Genomic DNA, 16686 nt, shown 5'->3' with positions numbered 1-16686 from the left:
TCCCTGCTAGCTGAGCGCCTCTGTCGCCCTCTCTGTCAATGTAGTCAGAAACCTCATCTACATACATATCAAAGAGTGTAGGGGACAAAGGACACCCCTGCTTCACTCCAATAGTGGAATGAACAATGTCAGAAATCCCCTCAAGAGTGCGTACATGGCCAGTCACTGAGCCGTATAAAGCCATGATCCCCCATATGATCTCTATGGGTGGTACTCCCAACTTCAGTAGCCTGCGCATCAATCTGGCCCTCGGCACTGTGTCAAATGCTTTGCGGAAGTCCACAAAGCAACAATACATCCCTCTCCCATGTGCCCGACCCTCCTCAATAATGGCTCTGAGTGTAAGAATATGGTCCAAAGTGGAGAAACCCCTCCTGAATCCAGCCTGTCCTGCTGCTTGTATGCCCTCATTTTCTGCCCATTTACTTAGTTGTTGTTCAAGAATGGATGCATACAACCGTGCCAACGTGTGCCCTATCATAATAGTACGGTAGTTCCCTGGCACGATGGGGTCCCCTGCCTTGAAGAGAGGTACAATAGTAGATAATCTCCAAGACTCGGGTAGTCCCTCACACATGACACGGTTAAACAACCACGCAAGAACCTCTGAAAGTAAATCTCTAGCATGTATCAAGTGCTCTGCCACCAAACCATCATGATCATATGCTCTCCTAGTCTTCATCTTGTCAATGGCGTTCTACACCATCTTAGTGGTAAAGAAGGTACTAGTGGCTGGACATGGCTCTAGAGGGTCTGGTAATGGTGGTTGCCCAGGTACTGTATATAATGATGTTGCATACTGACCCCAAATCTCGGGAGAAGTAATCACTGGAGGAGGTGAGTGCTCATGGAAGAGACGCCAGGCCTCACCTGAATCTCGACTCAAAAAGAGCTGATACAAATCACGTTCATGTGGGCTAAAAAGGCCCGCTTCTTCCGTCGCACTAAACTCCGAAGGGCAATCCGAGACTGTCCATATGTAATGACTTCACGTATAAGCTCGCTTTGAATCTGAACTCTCATCTCTCTGCACTCTTCATCATACCAACTATTCTGAGGCATGTTCCCAGAACGTCTTCTGTGATCTGGTTGAGTGTGTGGGTATGCCTTTGCTGCTGCCCCATGCAAGATGTCCGTCAATAGAGTGGTGATCTCCTCCACGGTATATACAGGCTCGGCTGCCCACATCCGACTGTAAATCTCCTCCACATAAACTGAGTCCGTCTCTGGTGTAAAAGTATACCGTGTGTGTGCAATCCTCCATGGTATCTGAGAGGCACTGAACTGGAAAGAGACTGAAAAAGTCAAGAGAGCATGGTCCACTGCTACTCCAACAGGTCTGGGTCCCACACTGAGATCCTGAATACTAGAGATGAAGCTCGGTGAAGTCATGACATAGTCCACTGTACTGGCCCCATGTATGTGTGGAAAGCATGTGAATCCCCCAGACGAAGGAAAAATCTCTGGACCATAAGTATGGCCAAACCATGCGTAGTCGTCATCTCCATGAGATATCTCCCATACTCTGTGTGCTCTCTATCCTGTGAGTGTCTCTCAAGCCCCATCTCCGATATATCCATCTCTCTAAGCATCTCCTCCAAGGTATCATAAAATACCGTTTGGGAGTTGGCCGTCCTGGCATTAAAGTCTCCCAAGAGAATGATATCTCCATCTCTAGAGAACTCCCATATGTCATCATCAAGTATAGAGAAAGGGGACTGCCCTCTAGGTGAGGTATAGAGAGAGAGAGAGAGAGAGAGAGAGAGAGAGAGAGAGAGAGAGAGATGAAATGAAATGTTATATTAAACGTCTTCAAAAGGCCAAAATGATCTATGAGACCAAGCTGACACAATCTTGGTGGATCTAATACAATGTTTGGGTACAAAATAAAAATAATGTAAAACGGAAAACTAAAATCATCATCATCGATGCCCGAGGATTCTAGCATCGACAAGAATATCATCCAAAAGGAAACCTCATGTAAAACCTATACTCTGAATCTGGTCATGGAAGCTCTCGCTGGACCAAGGAAAACGTATCGTCCTGGTGGAAAAACATGTCAACCTAAAGTGACCCACTCCTTAAAGAGACATCTAGAAATGTCCATGGACCAACTACGGAGAACTGGGAAGGTAAAATCTCAGATACCAAGACATCTGCCGGTGATGCAAAACCTGTTGAATGGTCAAAATCCTCTGCAAACTGAGGAAAATCACTCTCCTGTTCACCCCCATTAGTGCCTACTGTAAGAGGCACCTACTACGACTGAATCTCCAAGGAATCAAACGCCTATTGAACTAGCCTATCATGGGGCATCTCAGGCTGATCTTGAACTGTTACCAACTACTAGTCCTCATGCTTTATATCTCTGTCCAACTTTGGTACCTCCTCTCGATCGTGATCTGCTAACCTGTCCTAAGGTACTCGGGGGACTGCTTTGCCTCCTCCAATTTCTGTCTCACTACCCTTCTATAAGCAAGGATAGGTTGTGCTTGTCCTTGTCTACCTTCCTGTCTCTAATCTGTGTCTCATCAACACTATGTTATGCTAAGTGCTTTGCTACTGCTCACTCTAACCCCTCTGATCTCTATCATGCTGTCTTGCATGGTCTTGCTACTATGTAGAAATTTGTAGGGTCAATTGGGGCTATGAGGGTTGTCCCCTATTGCAACCAATCTGTCTTTGCTCTCACCCTCCAGAGTAATCCCTCACCAGATGCCCCATCTTGTGACATTTAAGTCATTGTTTCAATCTTCCCATAACCAAAATCGTGTACGAGTGTAAGACCTTTCCACTCAAAAGTGATGGCACGTAGAAACTCTATGGAAGGGGTGGTAGCCACCTTTATAGATGGTACAGGTGTTTGGGTCTAAAGTGAATGTATGAATGGTATGCCAAAAATAGAACCCATCTGCCTCGACATGTCAGGCAACCAAAACTATGCAAGTAGCTCTAGAAAAGCCTTTTTTATAGGGTACTTCGAGACTTGACATCTATCCTTGAAAGCAGCTAGAGTAAAATCCTCATACCATGGACGCAAAAAAAATCATTCTATCCCCGAAAGCGAAAAGAGTGCAGCCCCGTGATGAGAAAATGGAAATGAAAGTAACCCTACCCAATTAGATGACATCCTCCACTACGCCTTCATTCGAAGGGACCAACCTACACTATAGCCACTCCTAGATGTTGATCAGAGCATAGGAGGATCTGACGAGGCAGCCAACAACGCCTCTCCAAGAGAGAGTATCAATACGATCACCAGTCTTGTATTCTAGGTCCTCTGAGATGACAAATGATGGTGCCATAACACTCGAGAGAGTAGAGCCTATCGAAAAAATTGTATATGGCTCAATTGAGCAAAAAACTATGCTGTAGATATGCAATTACCCCAGAACCCTATCTCAACCTTCATTGACGCTCGACTACTAGGGTGAGTGTGAAATGGGTGCTAAAAATTTGTGTACGCATTGTCGTGTTGTGGCACGCATAAAATGTGAAAATTTCTTAAAAACTCACTTTCTATGCCTTTTGGTCAATGAGAACAATTGCCATCATGTACATAGTGTGTTATGTGTGGGAACGGTTGCTGTCGTGTACATACCTTAATGGGGAGTGATGGCCTTGGATGGAGTGTTGTGAGTGCTTTTCAAATGTAAATGATCCTAACATGCTTTGGAAATATTGATGGACCTAATGCAATGTGGTCGAGCACTCGTCTCGCCAAGAAAGTTCAATGTGGGCGATCTCGTCCAAAAATAGCAAGTTGCAAGCGCAACCGTAAACGATGCATCTAAAGTGTCTACCAAGTGGAAAGTTGAGATGCAACATGTAAAATGAGCCCAGGGGGAATTTTCCACAGATTTAGGGACTTTTCCCAACTGGTTTGGGCTTTTTACGGGGGGTAAATACCATTTTTAGGTTAAAATGGCCCAAAAAAGGGCCATAAAATGGTAAAAAATAACCCAAAACTCGCAAAAGATGGGTCAAAATGCCACATGAACAACGGTGGACATGACTACTAGTGTGTGGGAATCTTTTGAAAGAAGGAGATCAGCGCATTAAGCCTCTCTGTGAAGGGAATCACAGGCTGCTTCTATGGTGTGCTAGTACAGTCCCACATTGTTCCTACCCTGTTGTCGAGCGTGTGAGGCTCCTAATTAGGGGTTAATCTCCTCAAAAAGGTTATATAAAGTGTGTGTGGAAGTCCTTAAGCTTTCATGGCTGTGCATTGATGTTGAATCAAAGAAATACTCTATTGCTTTTTGCTTGGCAAATTGGCACCATACTTGTGCTATTGGGTCCAAGGTCACTTAGTTCGGTGAAAGAGAATTGACTTTTGTGTTGAGTGTTTTCCTTTGTTTTTCTTCTTCAAATAAGTGTGTTTTTCATTCGCTAAGGTGCGAAATCTCACAGCCAAAAACCTGGCGTCTTCCCACTTGTCTCGCAAACTTCTTAACAGCCTATGAAGATTGAAGATCAATGGTAAACAGCTTGAAATAAGCTCCACTAGAAGCAATTGTCCGCCACATCTTACAGCTGTTGTTGACCCACGGGTCAACAGTGCAACATAACTCAATTTCCGTACCAAAGTCTTATTTCTTGAGAGTTATGAAATGCTAACAATAGTTAACATCATTTGTAATGAGTAGCTAGTCTAGTTGCAGAAGCCGAGGTGCAATGGCACTTCCAGATTGCAAATACAAAGCCATTTGACCCATTGAACTTTCTTTTAGGTTTAACCTATGGTAGCCTTAATGTATAAGGTACCTAGGTCATTTTGTAAAAAGAACTATCATAATCAAAGTTTTGAGCTACCGTCGACTGTGTGTGAGAGAGAAAGAGAGAGAGAGAGAGTGAGCTTCATCCTGACACTACTTCCCGCTCGCTCATCGCATTGGAGATTCGACTGCACCATCGCGATAGGCTCGGAGAGAGCTACGCAACAACGCCAAACATTCCACATGAAACGGAGCACACGTGCTAACGCATATATGAGCTATTTGCAACCGTAAGTGTATCAAACGATGTCTGTTTTCTATGTGCAAGTAGTCATTAGAATCGTGGCGACATAAGCTACGCATAGGTACTCATAGATTTCAATTTCGGTCACTTCCAAAATTCTGCTCTGTCTTCATACACGTTTCTCGCAAATGAGTTTGGAGTGAGGATTTTGATTGTAGAGGCTTTGGGACAGGTGTATCCTAGTGAGGGGATGGTGTTCCTTAAGTTTCGTATGGTTCTGTTATGATTTGGTGAGTTTCCTTCTGTTTGTGTGTACGTGGGTTGGGTGGTGTAGTTGAGAACAGAGAGATTCTTGATTGTGGTTTAGTTGGCCTTCGAGAGTGTTGTATGTGTGGGATGGTCTTAGCCTGACAAGCTAAAGAGATTGCCTCCGTGCGTCTATCGTGTCATCTTTGTCCTCGATTGACATTACGTAGATCTAGGTAGTGTTGCATGCACTTTATAGGTGGTGTGATTCGCTCCCACAACATTGGCGCCGCTACCGAGGACACAAGACCTTGAGTAGGTAATCCTACTAACACTCGTATAATGGTAGCTTGCTTAAGTTTTAAATAAAGAGAGCATTTTTCTCAAGTGGATCCGGAAGAGGATATTCCGAGATCAAGTGGACAACGAGGAAGCATGTGTCTTGCCGAGGGTTTGCGACTAGATAGATTTAGTTAGGATTTGTGGTATTAGTTGTAGATTAGAGTGGTTGTGATGGTCGAGTGATTTGTGAGGTGATAACAGCATTTGCTAGTCTGTGTGTGGCACTAAAGTGTTTTTCTACTCATAAATGCAAAACCCCATATGATGTGTAGGAGTAGCTTTATGTAGGACATGCTGATTTTGATCTAGAGCTATTCATTACTGATTTATTTTTTGAAGGGCTTGTGTGCATTTAAAATCACGGAAAAGTCTGCTTTTGAGGAAAAAATGTAATAAACAAGTTTCTGTTGAGATTTTTGCATGGTTGTTTGGTGATGTGCATATAAGAGGCATGTGCAAGGGTTCTATGAAGAAAAACTCCAATTCTGTAAACTTGGACATTCTATGCGTACGTTGTCTCAAGAGGCACCTAGAGACCAAATTTGAAAATTTTGACTGCACCAAAGTGTTCAGAAGGGGGGTTTTACCCTAGGTACACACTGAGACTAGAGTTTTGACAAACTCTTAACACCCAAAAGGCAAAAGACGGAGTGTCGGAAACGGAAAAAAGAAAAACTTGTGATTCTCAACATATTTTTGCATGAAAATTGGTAGCAGTGCTTGAAAACTAGTGCTAGAGACTTGGGGATGCTTGTGAATGAAGTCTGGCATATGATGTCTGCAGGGTAATTCTGGCAACAAAATTGACTTTTTGACTTGATACCCATAGTCTGCATGTAGTGTTAAGCACATACACCAAATTTCATTTCATTTGGGCATATAGATTGAGAATTGACGGAGTTTTACTATTTTGGGGGATGTCCTTGTCAAAAAGTGGTGATTTCGTGTAATTTTGACATCCAAAATTTGTTGTGAGCACATAGTCAAGATCTACATATCAAGGAGTACCTAGGGTAGAAACAAAACTTCATTCTGACCACCTAGACATCATACGCGTATGATGTCCTAGAGGCCAGATTTTAGATCAAAAGATACATTTGAGTGCACCCTTGTGATCTAGAGCATTTAGGGAGCAAATAGGCCAAAATTCATTGAATTTAAAGCATTTTTGGACTTGTAAAGGCCACAATACGGATCTATGCAAATTGAATGCTTGAATTGATCATATCTAGCACAAAAAATGTTGGATTTGAATTCTGAAAGTTGTTGTGGGTTACCAATGTTGGATTTGAATTCTGAAAGTTGTTGTGGGTTACCAATGTAGTGAAGAACCTTTGGAGTGAGTTTCACCTCATTCTGACCAGTTAGACATCAGACGCGTATGATGTCTAAAGGGCAATTTTAGGAACCAAAGCTGACACCGGAGCATACCAGGGTGTTTAGCACCACAAAACAAGCTTAGAGACCAAGTTTCATCCAATTCTGAGCACATAGATATCATACGCATATGAGCACTTTTGACTACATAGGAGGTTTGAAAGTGATGTGTTAAGCTTATTGCAAAATTTCAACACATTTGGACACATATCTGTGAATCTAAGGAGATTTTTGCAGATCCAAGAAGGTAAAGACCTTGGGTAGACATATAAGTAAAATTTGAGCCAAAAGACATCATATGCGTATGATGTCTTAGAGACCAAATTTGGGTCAAATCAAACATCTGAGTATACCCTAGTGTCCTGCAGCATAAAAGAAGTCTCTAGCTGAAATTTCATTGCATTTGGAGCACATTTGGGCTAAAAAGTGCCAGAACACAAAAATTGGGCAAGGTTCGTGCTTTTATTGATCATAACTTGCACAAAAAGTGTTCAAATTGAATTCTAGAAGTTATTGAGAGTTGCTTGAGTGATAAGGAGTCTGTGGAATAAAAGTCGCTTCAGTTTTCCACAAAAGACATCATACGCATATGATGTTTGAAGTGCCAAATTAGAGGTCAAAACTTACATATGAGCTCACATAAGTGTTTGCCATTGCAAAATAGGCCTAGAGATCAAATTTCATTCAATTTGGATCACTTTGGGCTTAGTTAACACCCCAGGGAATTTGCAAGCAACCAAACAGAAAAAGGAGTAATAGAACTGTCTAAAAGTATCAGAATCACAAACTAAGACTTGGAATGGTTAAAGTACATCAAGGAGAGTCTAGAGTTATAGTTTAGAGAAATTCTGAGTCGATAGACATCAATACGTGTATGAAGTCTCACGCACAGATTGACTATTTTGGCCATAACTTGAGCTAGTTTAGAGAAATTCTGAGTCGATAGACATCAATACGTGTATGAAGTCTCAGGCACAGATTGACTATTTTGGCCATAACTTGAGCTCTCGGTATCGGATTCAGAAACTTGTTTTATCAAAACGAAGCTCCAGAGTAGCTCTACAACATTCAGTGTGGTCCCTGAACAATATTTAAAGACCCTTCGGGTCATTCAATGTTGGTCAGTGTCCGAAAAAACGTCGCTTAAGGCCTCAAAATTTATCCGGAAGTTAGGGGTGTCTAAAAGTCACAATTTAAGAGAATTGTGAGAAAACGGTCACAACTTTGAGCATAATTTCGACTTTTTCCTAACCAAAGCACTTGAACATATTGGAATAGGTCTTCTTACATCAAGCTAAAGCTGTTAAGCCCAGAAATCATGTCTACTTTAGATTCAAACTCAGCTTATACAAGCTACGGTATCCCAGCGGTAGAGGAACATCCACCCCTAATGGATCTTCCAAACTTGCGATTGATAAAGACCAATTTTCTTAAGAGAATTTGGATGACAGATCATGAGAGTGAATGACTGTATAAATACAGTGACGACAGTGAGGTCAACCTTTATAGGTGCTTAGAGCCATACCCAAAAGAGCTGACGAATACAAGCTCTTATATGTCTATACATACGGAGTCGACTATCAATAGAAATCTATAGTTGTTGACAAGTATGGACGACAAAAACATAGCTGTAGAAAGCACAAATCCACGGCCTGCATTCGAAATAGGTGGATATTTGGTCAATGAAGGACCACAGATACCCCCACCAAACACGAGAATTCCTACGAGAATCCCAAAAAGGGAGCCACCTGGATTCCCTCTAGAGGGATAACGAGAAACGAAATGATCACAGAGATGGCAGACATGCCTCCTCAAGTGACTCTCCCTAATAGACCAATCTCCAAGAGAACGACCCATCCCTTCGAAGAAGAACCTAGCCATAGTAGAAGGCCTGAAGCGAGAGAAGAATTGGGAGAGTCTATGATTAGACTTGTAGACAATCGGCGAGTTAGACCATCCCAAGTCCAAAAATGGGTAAATAGGAAATACTCCAGAGATAAAGATCCAAGAGATCAGGTAGTGGCTTTCAGAAGAGTAATTAGAGCAGAGGAAGTTTTGCATTTTGCGATACAGTTTGCGGGATTCGGATTGACTTTGGAAGATGACGCTGCTACATGGTTTGACTTAGTGGAAAGATTGGATTTTGAGACTCTAGGCGAACTGTTTGAGGAATTCATTGAAGAATTCTCATAGAAAGACATAGCTCACAATAGATCTCGCCAATCCACAGATTCAAAAAGAAAGAGGGTGAATCAGTGCGGAAAGCGGCATTACAGCTCAAGAGATATGTCAAGTACTGTCCGAGAGCGGAACTACCTACGCAGTCACGACTGTTGATGCTGATTTTTATCCAGGGAATGAGACATGCGGGTCTTCAGAAGGATCTGCATATAATAAGGAGCCTAACGCTAAATCAATAAATCAAAGAAGCTCTTTATCTAGTGGATAACTATGAGGAATATAAAGAAAAGGATTGTAAAATTCAAGAGGACAACATATCCTCTCAGCACAATGATTCACAGATGACTAAGTCCATTGCAAAACCACCTATCAATCAAGAAACGTTTTATCGAGGAAATGGTCAAAAGGTTAGCTCCTCTCGTAAAATCTTATCCAGGGGAGCTTATGTGGTGCGAAATTGAGAGAAAATTACGAGAGAAGAGTGTTACTATAGCATGGAATATGCTAGGGAGAGGTATGTACAACCTATTCCAATAGCATCTACTCCACCGAGATACGTTACAAGGAATGCTCCAAAAGTTTAAAGTCGGTCTTAGGAAAACAACCTGTGGTACGAGGTGTTACAATGCCTATAGACACGCCGATGATGGAAGCATCTAAGAAACAAGCGCTAGTACCAACTACAATGTATTATAGCAACCAAAGCTGGTACTGCCCTTCGAAGCGACACAGAAGATGATAGAAACACATGGAGTGGTGAGGCCGGTACAACCTCCACCTCCTACGTTTCGACATGAAGAAAGAAGATATGAGATAGACGAAAGGATATTGCGGTTCACTGTGAATAGCTAGGTCAGAGCCTCTTTACAGCTAAGAAGAAGTGCAAGAAGGAGCTCCTCAATTAGAGAAAGATCGTCACAAAAGTTGTGACAACCACTTGGTCAAACAATGTCCTCAGACAAAGATCACTCAAGTAAATGCCTATCGTCTTGAATCTATGGCATCATTCACTTGATCCTCGACTGTCCAAAAAATCCAAAACAAATCAAAAAGATCACAATGAGTATCTCAGGGATCGTTAAGCTACCCAATAGCTCGGAAAACGAAAACGTAGTACCAATTCAAGTAGTTACAAGAGCGCAAGCTCAAAAGGAAGCTGATGAGAACCCAGAGACAAAGAAAACGGAAACGGATGCGAGTCCAAAGACGGGTGAGCCAAAGACCGACGCCCCTAGTCAAAAAACCAAGAGCAAACGGAATAGTTGGAAAGCTAGAAGGGCTAGGATGAAAGCAGTAGGGAACGAGAGCAGAAATCCCTAGCTGAGGAGCTTACCTAAGCTAAAGAGAAGATAAGACAACATGAGGAGAGGGTTGCACCTTCTCTTACGCGGACATCTCAACCTCCAAAAGAATCATCCACAGAGAAGAAACCGAGAAGTGCTAGTTCATAAGGATCAGTATTGGTCGAGAAGGTTAATGAACCATTAGATGCCCTCCTAAAAGCTATGAAACACGACTCAAAAACATCCAAACCCAAGAACAGAGGTGGATGACATATCCATATGCGGAACTAGAAAAGCAAAGGCTTGAAATGTGCGAGAAAATGATTCAAACAGCCCAAGCTTTACTAGAACCACCTGTTGGAAAACATGAGGATGTGTTCCTTGTCCCACCTACACCAGTAATCCCATCAAACCAAGAACAAAACGAGTTAGATTCCAGTCGTAAGCATGGACCAAAGCTCAAGAACCCAACATCAGAACCAAGGACAGTGTTGAATATTACGGATAACTCTTCCGAGGGATTTAACCTAGCTATACCTGAAAGTTGTAAAGAAATAGATGGTCTTGACGAATTGTGGAAACAAGTCAGAGAGGCCAATGAAGCAAGTGAACTAAGCAAACGAGTAAACCAAACGGGTAATGGAAGAGAGGTGTCTCTTCCACCAATAGAGGAATTTGAGACTAGATCTCAAATGAATCTAGACGTGCAATCGTATTGGAGAGACAAAGGATGTGTACAATCTAAGGACAGTCAACCCCATTCACTAAGAACACTACCGTCCTGTACGGGAGGACACGAGGCCAAGTCAGATGTTATTACAGTCCCATCACAAAGACTATCTTCCAACAAGGTCATCAACTCAAAAGAATTAATAGATATTCTATCTACTCTAGTCACCTGTACAAAAACATTAGCAGAGTTACTCAAAATAAAACCAAACATGTGGACTACTGTGGGAAAATACCTAGAGAAATTTGGCATAAAAAACCCAATGACTCAAATCGAGGAAGGGATCAAAGAACTTGAAATGCCTCAACTAAACACTAGGCCAGTGCCATTTAACAAGGTGGGCGAGTACTACGAGGGAGAAGATGAGAACACCACTCTTGCTGTGGAATTCCAAGGTGTAAAAACCATGGCCATCTTGATAGCGGAGCTGGCGTTGCCACTTTTCATTTGTCCGACCTTTGGCTTTTCACTGTCCCATCTTTGGCTTTTCGATTGTCCAATCACTTGGCCTATTAAAAGAAGGGCACCCCCACTTTTAGGGCTGATTTGTGTTATGCGCCTCACTTTTAGGGCTGCTTTGTGACATCTATTGTATCTTTGTGGATTTCCGCAAAGCATTTGACACATCGCCCAGAGCCAGATTGATGCGCAGATTGCAAGAGATGGGGGTACCCACAGAGTTGATTTGGGAGATCATGGCTCTATACAATTCAATAGTGGGGCATGTACACACTCCAGAGAGGATATCGGCTTTGGTTCATTCCACTATCGGGGTGAAACAGGCTGCCCGCTATCTCCTACGCTATTTGGTATGTATGTGGATGAGGTTTCTGACTACCTTGAGAAGAATGGTGATAGAGGAGCACAGTTGGCAGGGACATGGATCCCATTACCGTTATATACTGATAATAGTGTTGATTTCTGACCATGCTCTGGTGGAACCAACAACCACTAAGCTGAGGTAGTAGAATGACCTTCAGGAGGGTGTGGGTGTCCCGAACGAGAACACAGATTGTGGGAATGCCAGTTGCCTTGGCAGCTACAGAGGCTGCCGTGCGAGGTGTCTCCAAGACGGTCCCAATCTCTGAGTCAATCCTGGGGACAGGAGCGGAAGGTCTCTCTCCTCAAAGCTGGGGAAGCAGACCGAAATGGGAAGGTTTGCCTCCTCAACAAGAACATCAGTAGCTACCGTGGCGCCACTGTCGAAAATGAGCTCGAACTGCTCAGATAGCCAAGGGGCTCATCGCAATGACCTTGGACACCATCTCGGGAGTCTCAAACTCTATTTGGTAGGAGCCACGTCCAAGAAGCTGAACATCGAGGATCTTGCCCACCTCTGCAAGAAGGTGGGCCTGGAGGAGATCACGCACCTCCCCTTTGCTGGGTCTGGTGCCGAGAATCTTGCAGATAACAGAGGTGGCATGAAGGCGTGCCACCTCTGCCTCTAAGCTCGCTTGCTCTGTCAGTGAAAGAGCAAGTCGGATGGTGGGTTCTGCGAGGGGTCGTGCGAGGGGGCTTCAGTGGAGTCCCTTTGTGGCGGAGCAGAATCTTTCATTTGTGTGCTACTCCGAAGGCGAGCGAAGGGAGTCAAGGGCATCGATGAGAGTGAGGTGAAGCAGCAAGGCGAGTCGATGCCGTTGGGAATCAACACCGAAGGATAGCCCAAGGAGGGAGTGGGGGAATGGAGGGCAGGCTGCGGGCAACGCAAGGAGGGAGTGTGTGTGGGGAGGACGGGCATTACAGGGCAGCACGTAGGATTGGCGGGCAGCTCAGGGCAGCGCGCGAGGGGGGGGGGGGGGGGGGGGGGGGGGCTCCGGAGGGGATGCAGTGTCACTTGGATGCTTTGCATACGTTTGCCCACGATAGTGGAATGTTTGTCAACCTTGGCAAACCAAGGTGATGGTGTTTAACACCACACGCTGTGGGTCAAGAGGTCAGCACCCACATTTACCTACGGTCATGAGACAATGGAATATATAGATACATACACCTACCTTGCACTAGTCATCAGTGGACCAATGGTTTTATTGAGGAGAGCAGTAGAGACTAGATTGACCAGAGCTTATGCAGCCATGGGAGGATTGGAGAGGACATGCAGCCTTAGGAGGATTGGAGAGGACCTGTTTGGTTGCAGAAGTTGTGTTGTACAAGTGAATTCTCTCTCCAAGAGCGGAAAGGCTACAGTATCTTCTCAAGAAACTCTAGGATCGGAATCTGAGGAGGCTTGCTTTAGATTGTCGTGTTTTGAGATCCTTTCGAGTTGAGAACTTCAATTCTTGAAATTTGCGGAGGTGGGAAACTACTCCCACGCTCTGTTTTGAACCTCAAACTCGATGGAACTTGGGAGGTTGTCATACTTTGAGATCCTTTCAAGCTGAGCACTTCGATTCTCAAAATTTCGAGGCACTACCCCCACACTCCGTTCTAAACTTCAAACTCGATGGAACTCCAGAGATCTCACTCCCTACTCGATTCATGTGCTTGTAAACTTCTCCCCATCAACTAAAGATTCTTCATTTATTTTATTTTATTTTGGGGTTCCGGGGGGGGGGGGGGGGGGGGGGGGGGTTCTTGTTTAAGCACGATGTTGATCTCGGTTATTCTGTCCCCCTTTCTCCCTCTTTGTCAATCTTGGTTCTCACTGATTAATAAAGTTAATTTATAAGAGTTTATTCATATTGTGTGCGCTCCAGTTTAGGACAGATCAGCACAAAAGCTTTACGTGACATTTGAGTAGCACCTATTATTTCATTAAAAAAAAAGCGAGAAAGAGTGGTAAGATCCACGTGTCTTTGATTATTTCTTGAAATTTTCATAGAGATTTTCTTGCAACGAAAAAAAAGCAGAAGATTTGAAAAAAAGATAAGCTACAGAAAGCTTTCCTTCATGATAGCTCTCAGTACCTGGTTGGGAAGCATCCAAAGCCTGCAAGTCCAGTTCCAGATCAGATTTTAAGGAATTCCTGAACTGTGGAAGTCACAAAGGTGAATGGATGAATGGAGATTGCAAGCTTTTGAGGAAAGGCTCTGCATTGCTTAGCTCTCCAGGTTTCCTCATTAGATCAACTAACCATTCTCTGCTTACAGTAACAAATATTCCAAAAGAGTCACTACATATTAAAGCATCCACATCACTTACTACAAGCACATACATGCATGACCATGCACACATGCACACTTACTTGTCAGAAAAGATACCTGTCGCTTCCGCATAAAACCAGGCATGATGCGCCATCAGCCAGGCCACAGTACTTGCAACCACTTATTATGCGACATGGAAGATCAACACAATCAACCAAGGCCTGGGAAGAAACAGAACAAACCTATAGCAATGAGAAAAAGCATATGCTCTAGGATGTGCATGCTCCGAATCACTATTGCAGCTGTATATTCTATAACTGCTGCATTTTAAGCAAAAGTCTGAAGATAATTTCTTGAGATACAGAAGAAAGTGCTCTATATGCATTCATTTACCACGGCAGCTTAAATGAGTAACCTATAAAGAACCTCAGCTGTGCAGTTTAACAAAAATCAGTTTCGCTCCAAGTTAAGTATTTCTATAAGTGACACGCTGTTAAAATTGATTATATAAGATGCAAATTATCAAACGAATCTTTTAACACTTAACTAATGTCCCGTTATGTTTGAGCTCCAACAATGGTAGGGAAACAAGAAAGCACTAGCATTCAATTGTTTTCAATTTTAGTGAGTAAACAAACGCAATTGCAGTTTAGTCCTATTTATTTATCAACTGGCAAGTATTCGTCTATTCAAGAAGAAGTTTAGCATGGTTATATGATTACAATAAGCCAAATGGTGATGATAACCCCTGCAGTTGAAGGACAGGTCTAGGCATTTTGTTTTGAGATAAAAAGGGAAGCTTTATTTTTTCTGTTGCCAAGATACATAGCTCATTCTTTTCAAACATACATGCAAAAGCACGCCAACACAAAGAAAAGAGAAAGTCCAAATCATCAAATGGGGAAAAGGAGCCATGAAGGCAGTACATACTTACCCAGTTCTCATCCCATGGAAGGTCAGATGTGTGAACCAAGTGCTCTCTTCTATTCTGTGACCTCGAAGAAAGAAAGAAATAAAACTCAAAATTGAACGTCTACTAAAGGCCAAGTTGGCCAATGAGACAAATCGAAATATATACAATTCTTTGTATCTCTCTATCATGGAAAGAGTAGCTAGTATTTTGTTGTGTATATGGTGGCAAAAGCTATAGCTAGTATTCTCATCATTGTCTTAAGGCCATACTGGTGAATCCTATCTCTGAATGCTATAGGTATATGGCCAGCATACTGTGTTGATGTCTATACCCAACCTAAATATATTGAAGGCTCTGGAATCAATTACATAGGTGGTAAGGAGATAGCCTCCCTCAAAGCTAGTGCCAGAGAGATACCCACGCCAAACCTCTTGTCGCACTAAGCCAGAATCTCCTTGATTTGTCTGTGTCAGTAACAATGTCCCTGCCCAGAGAAAATAATGTCTCTACTTATAAAAAGTGACTAACTACCCTTGCAAGACGGTATTAATCCTCCCTTTCGCTAGTTTTATCCAGAATGACTTGCTAGTGGGGCGGTAGGCTTTCGCTTTCACCCGAAATTCTTTACCTGTATCCAGCTAGATACCACCCATGTTGGCCAAATTTCGGCAACATAACAGCCCCAAAAACTTGTGCGAAACCTATTCCCCTGCTAGAACTCACTTCCATTGGCATAAACCATCTGATTTCTGCCCAAACACAGTAAATTCAGCTCGCTGTATTTACTGGTTTTTGCCCTGTTTTCAGCCCTAAACAATTTCCGAACTGTCCTTTGTCAGAGGGACCTGTTCCCAATGGTTCTGGCGTCCGTATGGCTGAAAAAAAGTCAAAATACAGCGCATAACCAGCGCTGAAATTGCACCTGTACGGTGAGGTTATTGTAACAGACTTGGACACTCCAAATCAAGATCCTACCGCGACCCAGCACAAATTCTCAAAAACAATTCACAATTGATTCGACACGGCCCGGTGGAGTTCCGTGCCAAGAGGTATTGGCCCCAAAGACTGGCGCCCCTTTCGGTATTTCTTTTTAGATTAATCTTCGAGAAAAGGACAACTCCCGCGGGTGCTCGCTCTGAGACTCTGCATCCAGATGCTCTGCAGAGGGAGCTCCTTTGGGATCATTATAAAGGTTACAAGGGATGCTAAAAGCAGAACCCCAAAAGCTTCAAAATCAAAAGCCTAAAATAAAGCAATTTTATCTCACAAGCTTTGCAAAATAAAGCAACTTGCATAGAATTTTTCCCATCAAGCTTTGCGTAGAAATTTCCCTGCTTTTTCTCATCGCAAAAAGCTGGAATTTCCGTACTGCCTGCAAGCGCTTTTTGCGGCGTGATTTACGGGGGTCCATATGGCAATGCCACGTCAACCTGCAGCGCGAAATCTGCCACGTCAACAATTCGGCCAGCTTTCCCGAGGCGGGGGTGTGTGTGTGTACGGGACAGCCACGTCACCAACTGTACAGGGCAACCACATCACGAGTTTGTGACATACCCCCCTCTTGAAAGTATT

The 16686-nt window shown here is 43.3% G+C and overlaps 1 pseudogene across 1 annotated transcript in view; it reads right to left on the bottom strand.

Annotated features, from left to right (window-relative positions):
• Positions 1 to 16686, bottom strand: part of LOC147439354 (serine/threonine-protein kinase CTR1-like) — a 119177-nt pseudogene that overhangs the window by 79356 nt on the left and 23135 nt on the right. Inside the window, exons 4-5 of the transcript XR_015184578.1 lie at positions 14319 to 14422; positions 14025 to 14197 (exon numbers count right to left, since the gene is read on the bottom strand). The product of XR_015184578.1 is annotated as a serine/threonine-protein kinase CTR1-like (transcript). The remainder of the gene's footprint in view (positions 1 to 14024; positions 14198 to 14318; positions 14423 to 16686) is intronic.

This window comes from Adiantum capillus-veneris, chromosome 16 (genome assembly GCF_014529385.1).
Source record: "Adiantum capillus-veneris isolate H3 chromosome 16, ASM1452938v2, whole genome shotgun sequence".
Classification (NCBI taxonomy): Eukaryota; Viridiplantae; Streptophyta; class Polypodiopsida; order Polypodiales; family Pteridaceae; genus Adiantum; species Adiantum capillus-veneris.
The sequence above is the reverse complement of the archived record's forward strand: the minus strand, read 5'-3'. Positions and strand labels throughout refer to the sequence as shown.